We start from the raw sequence: 13,609 nt of genomic DNA on the forward strand, positions 1-13,609 counted from the left end.
CGAAAGATTGTACGCCTCCTCTTTTATTTGGACTTTCCCTGATCACATGGCAACAAAGGTTTCTAAAGGGACGGGGGTCGTAAACAGCCGCTGCCTTTGGTCACAAAACAGTTCAAAGAAAAGGTGCCTCTCCGCTTTGTAGATCTCGGGTCAAGACAAAATCTTCCTGCGGATTACAATACATCAAAGAAACCGACACCTTCATGTCGCTTCCCATCCTACACAGTGGAGTTTTACAAGCCTTTTGATTGGTAAGATTAAAGACAGCTTTTGTCTGCTCCCTGGGGACTCATTGAAACACAAAGTTTCAGTCATCCAGTGGTTCATCCTGCTCACTGCTCTTGTGTCCTTGAGCGAGACAGTTGCCCCCAGGGTCGACCACACAACAACCGATATTTGGTCCCTGCGGGGGCTCCGCACAGTGGCTGCTCACCGCTTCTTAGTGGGGTGGGTTGGACTCAGAGACAAATGTCACATTGTATATCAGATCAACTAAGTCCAATTCTTCTTCTCTTTCTTCTACTGGGGATTTTGCTGAATGTTGGTGACATTGAAGCCGAATGTGTTTCCAGTCGGAAAGTGTTCCCTGAAAAACTAAATGGGAAAAAAACCATGTATGCATTACAACAGCGTTATAGTTTCCATTTTAAAGTACTTGTACGGTTAGTTATGGAGGGTCAATTGAGACAAAAATAAATATTTAAATAATTACTTAAGTGTTAATTAATTAAATGTACAATTATTGTACAAACCCCGTTTCCATATGAGTTGGGAAATTGTGTTAGATGTAAATATAAATGGAATACAATGATTTGCAAATCATTTTCAACCCATATTCAGTTGAATATGCTACAAAGACAACATATTTGATGTTCAAACTGATAAACATTTTTTTTTTGTGCAAATAATCATTAACTTTAGAATTTAATGCCAGCAACACGAGACAAATACGTTGGGAAAGGTGGCAATAAATACTGATAAAGTTGAGGAATGCTCATCAAACACTTATTTGGAACATCCCACAGGTGGACAGGCAAATTGGGAACAGGTGGGTGCCATGATTGGGTATAAAAGTAGATTCCATGAAATGCTCAGTCATTCACAAACAAGGATGGGGCGAGGGTCACCACTTTGTCAACAAATGCGTGAGCAAATTGTTGAACAGTTTAAGAAAAACCTTTCTCAACCAGCTATTGCAAGGAATTTAGGGATTTCACCATCTACGCTCCGTAATATCATCAAAGGGTTCCGAGAATCTGGAGAAATCACTGCACGTAAGCAGCTAAGCCCGTGACCTTCCATCCCTCAGGCTGTACTGCATCAACAAGTGACATCAGTGTGTAAAGGATATCACCACATGGGCTCAGAAACACACTGTCAGTAATTACGGTTGGTCGCTACATCTGTAAGTGCAAGTTAAAACTCTCCTATGCAAGGCGAAAACCGTTTATCAACAACACCCAGAAACGCCCTCGGCTTCGCTGGGCCTGAGTTCATCAAAGATGGACTGATACAAAGTGGTCTGACGAGTCCACATTAAAATTGTTTTTGGAAACTGTGGACGTCGTTTTCTTCCGGACCAAAGAGTAAAAGAAGTGTAAAAGGCAGCATCTTCGAGGGTATGGGGGTGTATTAGTGCCCAAGGCATGGGTAACTTACACATCTGTGAAGGCACCATTAATGCTGAAAGGTACATACAGGTTTTGGAGCAACATATGTTGCCATCCAAGCAATGTTAGCATGGACGCCCCTGCTTATTTCAGCAAGAAAATGCCAAACCACGTGTTACATCAACGTGGCTTCATAGTAAAAGAGTGCGGGTACTAGACTGGCCTGCCTGTAGTCCAGACCTGTCTCCCATTGAAAATGTGTGGCGCATTATGAAGCCTAAAATACCACAAGGGAGACCCCCGGACTGTTGAACAACTTAAGCTGTACATCAAGCAAGAATGGGAAAGAATTCCACCTGAGAAGCTTCAAAAATGTGTCTCCTCAGTTCCCCTGAGTGTTGTTAAAAGGAAAGGCCATGTAACACAGTGGTGAACATGCCCTTTCCCAACTACTTTGGCACGTGTTGCAGCCATGAAATTCTAAGTTAATTATTATTTGCAAAAAGAAAAAATTAAGTTTATCAGTTTGAACATCAAATATGTTGTCTTTGTAGTGCATTCAACTGAATATGGGTTGAAAAGGATTTGCAAATCATTGTATTCCGTTTATATTTACATCTAACACAATTTCCCAACTCATATGGAAACGGGGTTTGTATGATAATGTTCACATTTTAATTAGTTAATGACTCAATCATTGATTTCATGGTTAAACCCTTAGATGCACACCTGGTGGGGGACAGTCGGTTGCTAAGAATTCAAGGTTCATAGAAGATTCTATTGCTAGGGGTCATTTTTCTTCCAGAGGGGTCATTTTTGACCCCTCTGGAGTGGCTAGTGATATACAAAAACTGGAATTTCTTAAAATTAATGAAAACATAAATCCAAAGGGCCTCATGTCACAAACATGTTTTATGGGGAATACCTGGAGTATGAACATATTAAAACTTTGTTTTAAAGATTTTAAAGGATAATGTGGGGAATGCATATATGTTTAAGAGTTTTACTTTTTTCATAGCCATGATTAGAGCAGCTAGTAATTTTCCATTGTATATTCTGTAAACCAGTTTCTCTTTATCTACATAGGTCTGTTTAGTGTTTTAGAGATTGGAATGTGAAGAAGAAACATTCCACTCCTTGCCTTATCAAAAAGAATCCTGGAAATTGTCGCTGCACACCCAAATGTGAAAAATATCATCCTGCACATTGGTTTTAATGACATTGTAAAACAACAATCAAGAGAGCTGAAAGAGCACTTCAATAAACTCTTTGAAACAGTCAGCGCTGTGAATGCTGACGTTTTTATCAGTGGTCCTCTACCCCCAATCAGGAGAGGAGCTGAGAGATTCAGTAGACTTTACTCGCTGAATGAGTGGCTATCAAGTGCACTTCTTGCTCGTTCAATGCATTTTATTGACAATTTTAGCTTTTTCTGGGACCGCAGGCATCTTTTTAAGGCAGACGGACTTTGCCTGAATAAGATGGGAGTAAAGCTATTCATGAACAACATGTTTCACTTCCTGCATCTTGCATCTATCATCACTGCCAAGGACAAGAGACAAGAGGAGCCACCGAGGAAGGAAGACACAACACAGCCTATCAGGAACGTCGAAGGAGGACCGCCACTGCAAAAGGAGAACGTCGACCATGAGATACACCAGAGCAAAGAGGAGAGGTGTCTATCCTCCTCTACCGCCCCTCCCTCCATTCTGAATGCATGTGAAGATCCCTCCCCCACATCCCCCAAGCCATCCACGTCTCCATCTTTCTCCCTCCCTCAAGTAGACCTTTCTCCCCCCTTCTCCCCCTTGGAGTTCCGGGAGCTACCCCCACTCACGGCCCACCCTACTCAGATTTTTACCCCCCTAGATCATCGCTCACCTCCACCACCCCCTCCACGAAGGCGTGCTCCACAACCCCCCAGCCATACTTCACCTTTCTCACGCCAACCCCTTACACGCCCTCAACGTCCACCTTCAGTAGTTCGTCCCAGCTCTGACGCTGCTCACTCCCCCTCCCCCTTACGGCAAACCCCGCCTCGCCCTGACAGCAGTCCTGAATATTTCTGATACAGAAAAGGGTTCAGCAGTAGACCACATTATCAGCTGGGCCCAAGGTTGCCTACATCAAATCATGGCACCTTCTACATCCCTGTTGTGACTACCAAGAGAGTAAACATTGGGAAACTTAGCCACCCTGCTAACCTAAACAATCTCATTCCTATTATCTCCAAATCAAAGCCAACATCGAAGCCTGTCAATAACACCATCAGGATGGGTCTGCTCAATGTCAGGTCTCTGAATAGCAAATCATTTTTAGTCAATGATTTTATTAGCACTTCTAAACTTGACTTTATGTTTTTAACTGAAACATGGCTGGAACAAAATAACAGTGCAAGCATTCTGATCGAGACAGCACCCCCCAACTATAACTTCATTGATATATGTAGATCGGGGAAAAGAGGTGGAGGGGTTGCTGCTATATTTAAAAACATGTTTCAGGGGAAACAGATGTCACTCGGTGAGTTTACATCATTTGAATACCTGTGTGCTGTGTTGAAATGCTCTCCCAAAATTCTCTTGTTAATTATCTACAGGCCACCTAAATATTCTGCAAATTTTTTTGATGATTTTACTGAACTATTGTCTAGCATCTCCACTGACTTTGACTGCCTGGTTATAACTGGTGATTTTAATTTTCATATTGACGATTTAAATGACAAGGGCGCAAAAGAACTTTTTACTATTTTAGACACATTTGAACTGTCTCAACATGTGAAAGAGGCTACACATTATAAGGGACACACCCTGGACCTGATTATCACAAAAGGTCTCAATGTTTCTGATGTTCTTGTGATTGATCCTTCATTGTCTGATCATTTCTGTGTTTTCTTTAATATTTCTGTAATTCCGGACACACAAACAGAATCAAAGAATGTCAAAAAGCGGTACATAAATGAACATGCTAATGTCCTCTTTAAAAACGCCATCTCCTCACTACCACCTCTAAACCCATGTCATGCTGATGATCTTGTAAGCAACTTGAATTCCAAAATTGTGAATATCATAGATATCATTGCACCTGTTACAGTTAAAACGATTTCTGGCAAGCAAAAGGCACCCTGGAGAAAATCTGCTGCTGTAACAGCCCAGAGAAGAGAGTGCAGGAAGGCTGAACGAATCTGGCGGAATACAAAACTTCATATTCACCATGACATCTATAAAGAGAGCCTCCAGGCCTACAATTTAGTCTTAAAAAGTGCTAGAGAAACATTCTTCTCCAATATCATAAACAGCAACACAAATAAGGCCAAAACCCTATTCACAATCGTTGACAGACTGACTAAACCCCCAACACAAATACCAGCCGAACTCCATTCCACGCAGAAATGCAATGACTTTGCATTCTTTTATACTGATAAAATTGAAGGCATCAGACGCACCATCAATATCTCAAGTAAAAAAGTTGGATCACCACCCCATTTAGGCAAAAGTAACACAGCAATGATGGCAAGCTTTAATGCCATAGACTCTAAAACTCTAGTGGAAACGGTGACAGCTCTAAAGTCATCCACCTGCTGCCTTGATGTTTTACCTACCAACTTCTTTAAGAATGTTTTTGACTGCCTATCAACAGACATCTTGCAAATAGTTAATAATTCTATTAAATCGGGCAATTTCCCGAAGGCTTTCAAAACTGCAGTCATTAAACCTCTTCTAAAAAAGCAGAGCCTAGATGCCTCTGTTATCAACAACTACAGACCAATTTCAAATCTACCATTCATAAGTAAAATAATTGAGAAAGTTGTCCTCCAACAACTAAATCACTTCTTGGCTTCTACTGGCTGCCACAACAACTTCCAGTCAGGATTTCGACCTCTTCATAGCACAGAGACGGCCCTTCTTAAAGTTATAAATGACATCCGTCTAAACACAGACTCTGGCAAAACTTCAGTATTAATGCTTTTGGACCTCAGTGCTGCATTTGACACTGTCGACCACTCAATACTTTTGGACAGGTTGGAAAACTGGGTGGGGATCTCAGGCACAGTTTTAAGCTGGTTCAAGTCATATCTACAAGATAGGAACTATTTTGTTTCCATTGGTGACTTTGTATCAGAACCAACCAACGTAACGTGTGGAGTCCCCCAAGGTTCAATCTTGGGGCCGACTTTATTTAACATCTATATGCTCCCACTAGGACAAATCATGCAAAATAATAACATTGACCATCATTGCTATGCCGATGACACCCAAATCTATGTAGCGCTATCACCAAATGACTATCGCCCCATAGATCTTCTGTGCCAGTGCATTGAGCAAGTCAAACACTGGATGTGCCAAAATTTCCTACAACTAAATGAAGATAAAACTGAGATAATTGTTTTTGGTGCTAAAAAAGAAAGGTTTAAAGTCATCCAACACCTTCAATCACTGTCCCTGAAAACCTCAAATAAAGCCAGAAATCTTGGGGTTATTTTAGATTCTGATTTACATTTCGACAGTCACATCAAATCAGTAACAAAATCGGCCTACTATCACCTCAAAAATGTAAAAAGACTTAGAGGGCTCATGTCAGCTCAAGACTTAGAAAAACTTGTACATGCCTTTATTACCAGTAGGCTAGACTATTGTAATGGTCTCCTTGCAGGTCTTCCCAAAAAAACTGTCAGGCAGCTACAGCTTGTTCAGAACGCTGCTGCTAGAGTTCTAACAAAGACCAAAAAATGTGAGCACATTACACCAATTCTTAAATCCTTACATTGGCTCCCTGTACATCAGAGAATAGATTTCAAAATCCTCCTGCTCACATATAAATCACTACATGGTCTAGGGCCCAAGTATATCACTGATATGCTCCCACTATATACGCCCTCTAGATCACTAAGATCTTCTCAGACCAATCTGTTAGCGGTTCCAAGAGTAAACTCAAATCAAGGGAGATCATCATTCAGTCACTATGCAACACATAGCTGGAATAAACTTCCTGAAGATGTCAGACTCTCCCCAACTCTCACTACTTTTAAAACTAGACTGAAGACTTTTATGTTCACCTTAGCTTTCAGCTAAATCTTTTAATCTTTTAACTTTTAACGTCTGCACTGTTTTTATTTTTATTGTCTGCATTTTAATTTTGCTTTTATTTTCTTTCATTTCACTTTGTTGTCTGTGAAGCACTTTGAGTCTGCCTTGTGTATGAAAAGCGCTATACAAATAAAGTTGCCTTGCCTTGCCTTGCCTTATCAGTTTTGGGGAAGGGAGAGGCATTCCTTTCTGGGGGAGGGGCTAATTTCCTTTTCAAGGAGTATTTTTTTTCCGTTGGAATGTTGGAACAACTTGAGAAGCCGGTATGAATGTATTGGTCTGGGCTGTTCTCCTGAAGCTTCAGTAAAACTTGATAATATTCCTATTCTGTCTTGATGGTCCTTCTTACTCAGCATATATGTCATCGAAAGAATTTGGGATTGACCAGTGACTTAAATTCCCTGGGTTGAAGAGCTGGTCGACGCAACAATAACAACCCATTTTTTTGCAAAAGGCAATGATTTTAATAGGGTTCATATTTGACCACAGAGCTGGATGCGGTGTATCCAAGGGTTAATTCTTGATTTCATGATATAATACATTCACGAATCTTTGTCTGACGGCGCATCGTGAATTTATTGTACCTGTCAAAAGTCAGTGGAACTTTGGAAGTCTTTCAAAACATGGCGGCTCAGTAGGATATACTCGTACTTTATGAGAGTAGATGGTAGATATTTCAGGTCTTGCTGAGTAGGTGGAAACAAGACATGCTGACCTAGAACATGAATTAGTTAAAGTAGAGGAATTGACTCAAGTTGTTTGAGTAACTTCCGCACTTTCAAACCAAAATATCGACCGGTGCTTCTCTGGTTGACAAGTGAAAGTGGCAGGTAACCACTCAGGTGTTATGATTAGAGATATCCGATAATGGCTTTTTTGCCGATATCCGATATTCCGATATTGTCCAACTCTTAATTACCGATTCCGATATCAACCGATACCGATATATACAATCGTGGAATTAACACATTATTATGCCTAATTTTGTTGTGATGCCCCGCTGGATGCATTAAACAATGTAACAAGGTTTTCCAAAATAAATCAACTCAAGTTATGGAAAAAAAATGCCAACATGGCACTGCCATATTTATTATTGAAGTCACAAAGTGCATTATTTTTTTAACATGCCTCAAAACAGCAGCTTGGAATTTGGGGCATGCTCTCCCTGAGAGAGCATGAGGAGGTTGAGGTGGGCGGGGTTGGGGGTAGCAGGGGGTGTATATTGTAGCGTCCCGGAAGAGTTAGTGCTGCAAGGGGTTCTGGGTATTTGTTCTGTTGTGTTTATGTTGTGTTACGGTGCGGATGTTCTCCCGAAATGTGTTTGTCATTCTCGTTTGGTGTGGGTTCACAGTGTGGCGCATATTTGTAACAGTGTTAAAGTTGTGTTTACGGTCACCCTCAGTGTAACCTGTATGGCTGTTGACCAAGTATGCATGGCATTCACTTGTGTGTGTGAAAAGCCGTAGATATTATGTGACTGGGCCGGCACGCAAAGGCAGTGCCTTTTAAGGTTATTGGCGCTCTGTACTTCTCCCTACGTCCGTGTACCACTCCGTACAGCGGAGTGGTACTAATTATTTAAGTGAGTAAATGTACTTTTAAATGAAAAAAGAATGACACATTTAAAAAAGGGTGTATTAATTTCCAATTATAATTAATTGATGAAACATTTAAGTAATGATTTAAAGATGTATTTCTTTATCCATTCAACCCTCCTGAGTTAGTATGCTGCCAAACTAATATCATTTAGGTTTTTCGTACCGTTTCGACGAGTTTGATTATCGTCGCATTGCTGATGTCGTTGTCCACGTCTAATGTCATCTTGAAATGAGCCAGTGATGCGGGGCCTGTTGGGAGTCGGGAAGGCAAACAAACGTTAAAAACGATCAGAATTTGAATGACACAGAATCAACGATGCGTATATTCCATTTCATCATTTTGATGCACGTAGATACACAGAAAGTAAGGAACTGTATAGCTACAGTTTATATGTGTATCTATTAAATATACCAGAAAATAACTTCAAAAGTCACATACCTGTAAGTGCCATCTCTAGGTCGTCCTCAGACGAGCCTTCCATCGTTGCTTCCAGTCATCCCGATTCTCCATACATTTGGCCAGTTCCTTGGTACTCTGAGCTCCTGCATCCTTCTTGAGTATGTCCACGTATGTTAGTGTGGGACGTCCTCTTGACCGATGCCCATGTGTTGGTTCCCACAGTACCAATTTGCTGGCTGGCAGCTCCTGATGCCTTTGGCAGTGCCCTGCTAGTCTCATTCTCCTTACAGCAATCTTCTCGCTCACCCTTGGTATTCCCCTGTAGAGGACTCTGTTGGCTACGTGCGCACTCTTGTTGATGTTATGCACTGCACGCAGCATCCTGGTGTAGCAACCATCCAGAGACCTCTCCAGGGTTGGCTTCAGGGTCCAGCATTCGCTGCCATAGAGGAGAACGGACTCAACTGTCGCGTAGAAGAAGCTGAGTTTGATTTGGCGGGGGAGGTTGGAGCTCCATACACTGGTCATGCCGTTCAGGGCCCTCCATGCAAGTGCCTTCCTCACTTTTAAATCCTGCTCAGTTGAGTTGACCCATCCGCCCAGGTATTTGAAGTCCTCAACTTCTTTCAGCACAGTGCCTCCTGCTGTTATCAGAGGTTGATGTTCTGGTGGAACATTGTAGGTCATGACCTCAGTTTTCTTGGCATTTAGCCTAAGGCCAACCTTGGCGCACTCTAGCTCTACCCTGTGTAGGAGTTCTTGTGCTTGTTCCACGTTGTTGGAGAGCAGACTGATGTCATCCGCATAGTCAAGGTCTGTCAGGACCACTGCCGGTTGTCGACTCGACTTCCTTGGTGTCAGCGTGAAGCCAAGTTCCTGCTCTCGCCCATTTATTGCCTTCCTGAGCGCATGATCAAGGACTATGATGAAGAGGAAGGGGGCTAGTGTATCCCCTTGTATAACTCCAGCCAGGATGTCAAACTCCTCGCTGTTGCCATCTGGGGTCACCACCCTGGCCCTTGTTCCTGCGTACATGGACTCTATTGCTCGGAGTAGGTTCGGAGGAATACTGTATGCCTTCAAGATCTTCACCATCGTGCCTCGATGTATCGAGTCAAATGCTTTTTTGAAGTCTATGAAGCATAGGACTGCAGTCAGGTTGTCCTTCCTCACCTCCTCAATCAATCTCCTAAGTGCCAAGATCTGGGCTGTAGTTGTTCGTCCTTCTCGAAAGCCGTTCTGATTTACTCTCAGGTGAGGGTCGATTGCATGCCGGACCCTGTTTAGGATCATGCGGTTGTAGACTTTCGCAGTGATACAGGTCAGGCTGATGCCTCGGTAGTTGTCTGGCTTCGAGAGGTCTCCGGATTTGGGCACTGGTACGATGTTTGATAGAGACCACATATCAGGCAGCCGATTGTGCAGCAGAGCAAGGTTGCAGAACTCTAGAATGATGTCATCAAGATCACAGTTCTTCACGACCTCTGGGGGTATGCCGTCCGGGCCAGCGCTTTTTCCCACTCTTACTGTGGCTTTTGCCCTGGCGAGCTCTCCGAGTGTGAAGGGACCATCGTTGATGTTCAGGTTTGGGAGGACTGATGGTATTTCTTCTTCCTCAGCTGCGTCTGCTGTTTCTCCCAGCAGCCTTTTGAAGTGACTGGACCAGGTTGTCACCCTCTCCTCCGGGCTGTGTCCCTCCACCTGTCCCTCCTTGGTCCTCTTCCGCCCCGTCATCTCATTGATGACCCTCCAGGCCTCCCCATACTGTTGTTCACCTTGCGCCGCCTGCACCCTCCGCACTCTCTCCATCAGTTCTTCCCCTTTGATGGTATCATAGCATCTGAAAAGAAACTGTTTGGCTTCATTCAGCTCGCCACGCCTCTCCACAGTTGGTTCCCGCTCAAAGTTGAGGCGGGCTTCCTCCACCATCCCTCGTGCTGCTACGACCTCTGGGTGTTTGGATCGTCTGGAGATACTGACTCTCTCCATCATGGGCACGTACAGCCTGGTCGCCTCCTCATTCGCAGTGACGAATCTCCTGTATTCTCCACTGGCCTCCGCTCCCCTGTCCAGCTGCTGGAATCGTCTCCTCATCTCCTCTGCGTATCTGGTTTGAAGGCCAGGGTCACTTGAGAAAGCTTTCCAGTTATACCGGATCTTGGGACTTGGTTTGGGGACCCTGAGGCTCAGGCAAACTCTCATTGAGACCACACGGTGGTCTGAGCCCACAGAACTAAAAGTGCTGTATGGCTCAGCATTCAGGATGGAGTTCCTCCATTTCTTCCTCACTAGGATGTAATCTAGCTGCCGTAGTGTTCCTGAGGCTCGGTCTCGGAAGGTCCACCTCTTTCCTGTTCTCTTCCGGAAGATGGTATTCGCCGCCAGTAGCTCGTGTTCCATGAGGAAGGCAGTGAGGTAGGTGCCGTTGCGGTTGGTAGAGTCATGGTAAGGGAAGGGTGCGTCCTCTGGTCCAAGCCTTGCATTGAAGTCCCCAAGGATTGCCAGGAAGTTGTGCGCTGGGACGCCACGGACCGCTCTTACAAGGTCCTCAAAGAACTTCTCCACCACGTCAGATGGTGCCACGTTGGTGGGTGAGTACACGACTATGACTGTTGTTACTGGGTTGCCCGAGAACTCTGCGCTCAGAATCCTGTCGGTGTGGTGGTAAACCCGACGGAGAGCCTTACGTGCCCGTGGGCCCAGCATTAACCCTACACCGCCTGTTGCGGCCTGGGCCTCGTTCCTCCATGCAGATGCAGAAATGAATGTGCATCTCTCCACTCTGCAGTACAGGATGGGGTCATCAGTGTGCACTCTCCTGTGTTCTTGGACCCCCAGGATCTCCACTCCCCGTTCCTCTGCACAGTGTGCAAGCTCTATCAATCTCGCTTCTTCTCTCGCTGTGCATGCGTTGAAGGTTCCCATAACAAATGGTCTCCGACAGCGCATGAGTGCATTGGACGTGGTGCTGTGTTCGGACAGGACCCTCCCTGGGACAATCCCAGGGTTTGAGGTCCTGTCGTCATGGTGTCCTCCAGGAGGAGGACCAGCACCACCATCCGCTGCGATGTTCCTGCGGACTCCCGCCGCTGGAAGTATAGGATTTGGGATGACTTTGTACTCCATGGTTGGCTTTACTATGCTAATAGCGAACTGTGGGGCGCAACTCCTCGCAGTCCCGGTTTTAGTTCAGAGTGACCTTCTCCTAGACAGGTTGCCATCCAAGGCTTACGAGCCCCATCTGCCCGAATGCGGCAGGTAGCACGGGGGTACATCTTACCCGTGGCGGTATTAACCCGACCTGACTTAGGGGCTTGTTGTCAGGATGGTTGGAGACGTGGGAGCAGTGGTTGTAATTGTTGTGCTTTGGGGTGAAGTGGAAATGGCAGCCGTGGATGAAGATGTGGGTGTGGTCATTGCAGTAGTCATTGTTGTGCTTGTCATTGTTCCAGATGTTGTGGCCATGGTTGTATCTATGTTCGGAGTTGTCATCATTGGTGTGCTTGTCATTGTTCCAGATGTTGTGGCCATGGTTGTATCTATGTTCGGAGTTGTCGTCATTGGTGTGCTTGTCATTGTTCCGGATGTTGTGGCCGTGGTTGTATCTATGTTCGGAGTTGTCGTCATTGGTGTGCTTGTCATTGTTCCGGATGTTGTGGCCATGGGTGTATCTGTGTTCAGAGTTGTCGTCATTGGTGTGCTTGTCATTGTTCCGGATGTTGTGGCCGTGGTTGTTTCTATGTTCGGAGTTGTCGTCATTGGTGTGCTTGTCATTGTTCCGGATGTTGTGGCCGTGGTTGTATCTATGTTCGGAGTTGTCGTCATTGGTGTGCTTGTCATTGTTCCGGATGTTGTGGCCATGGTTGTATCTATGTTCGGAGTTGTCGTCATTGGTGTGCTTGTCATTGTCCCGGATGTTGTGGCCATGGTTGTATCTATGTTCGGAGTTGTCGTCATTGGTGTGGTTGTCATTGTTCCAGATGTTGTGGACATGGTTGTATCTATGTTCGGAGTTGTCGTCATTGGTGTGCTTGTCATTGTCCCGGATGTTGTGGCCATGGTTGTATCTATGTTCGGAGTTGTCGTCATTGGTGTGCTTGTCATTGTTCCAGATGTTGTGGCCCTGGTTGTATCTATGTTCGGAGTTGTCGTCATTGGTGTGCTTGTCATTGTTCCGGATGTTGTGGCCATGGTTGTGTCTATGTTCGGAGTTGTCGTCATTGGTGTGCTTGTCATTGTTCCAGATGTTGTGGCCATGGTTGTATCTATGTTCGGAGTTGTCGTCATTGGTGTGCTTGTCATTGTTCCAGATGTTGTGGCCATGGTTGTATCTATGTTCGGAGTTGTCGTCATTGGTGTGCTTGTCATTGTTCCAGATGTTGTGGCCATGGTTGTATCTATGTTCGGAGTTGTCGTCATTGGTGTGCTTGTCATTGTTCCGGATGTTGTGGACATGGTTGTATCTATGTTCGGAGTTGTCGTCATTGGTGTGCTTGTCATTGTTCCGGATGTTGTGGCCATGGTTGTATCTATGTTCGGAGTTGTCGTCATTGGTGTGCTTGTCATTGTTCCGGATGTTGTGGCCATGGTTGTATCTATGTTCGGAGTTGTCGTCATTGGTGTGCTTGTCATTGTTCCGGATGTTGTGGCCATGGTTGTATCTATGTTCGGAGTTGTCGTCATTGGTGTGCTTGTCATTGTTCCGGATGTTGTGGCCGTGGTTGTTTCTATGTTCGGAGTTGTCGTCATTGGTGTGCTTGTCATTGTTCCGGATGTTGTGGCCGTGGTTGTATCTATGTTCGGAGTTGTCGTCATTGGTGTGCTTGTCATTGTTCCGGATGTTGTGGCCATGGTTGTGTCTATGTTCGGAGTTGTCGTCATTGGTGTGCTTGTCATTGTTCCGGATGTTGTGGCCAT

Source organism: Entelurus aequoreus, linkage group LG19 (assembly GCF_033978785.1).
Source record: "Entelurus aequoreus isolate RoL-2023_Sb linkage group LG19, RoL_Eaeq_v1.1, whole genome shotgun sequence".
Taxonomy (NCBI): Eukaryota; Metazoa; Chordata; class Actinopteri; order Syngnathiformes; family Syngnathidae; genus Entelurus; species Entelurus aequoreus.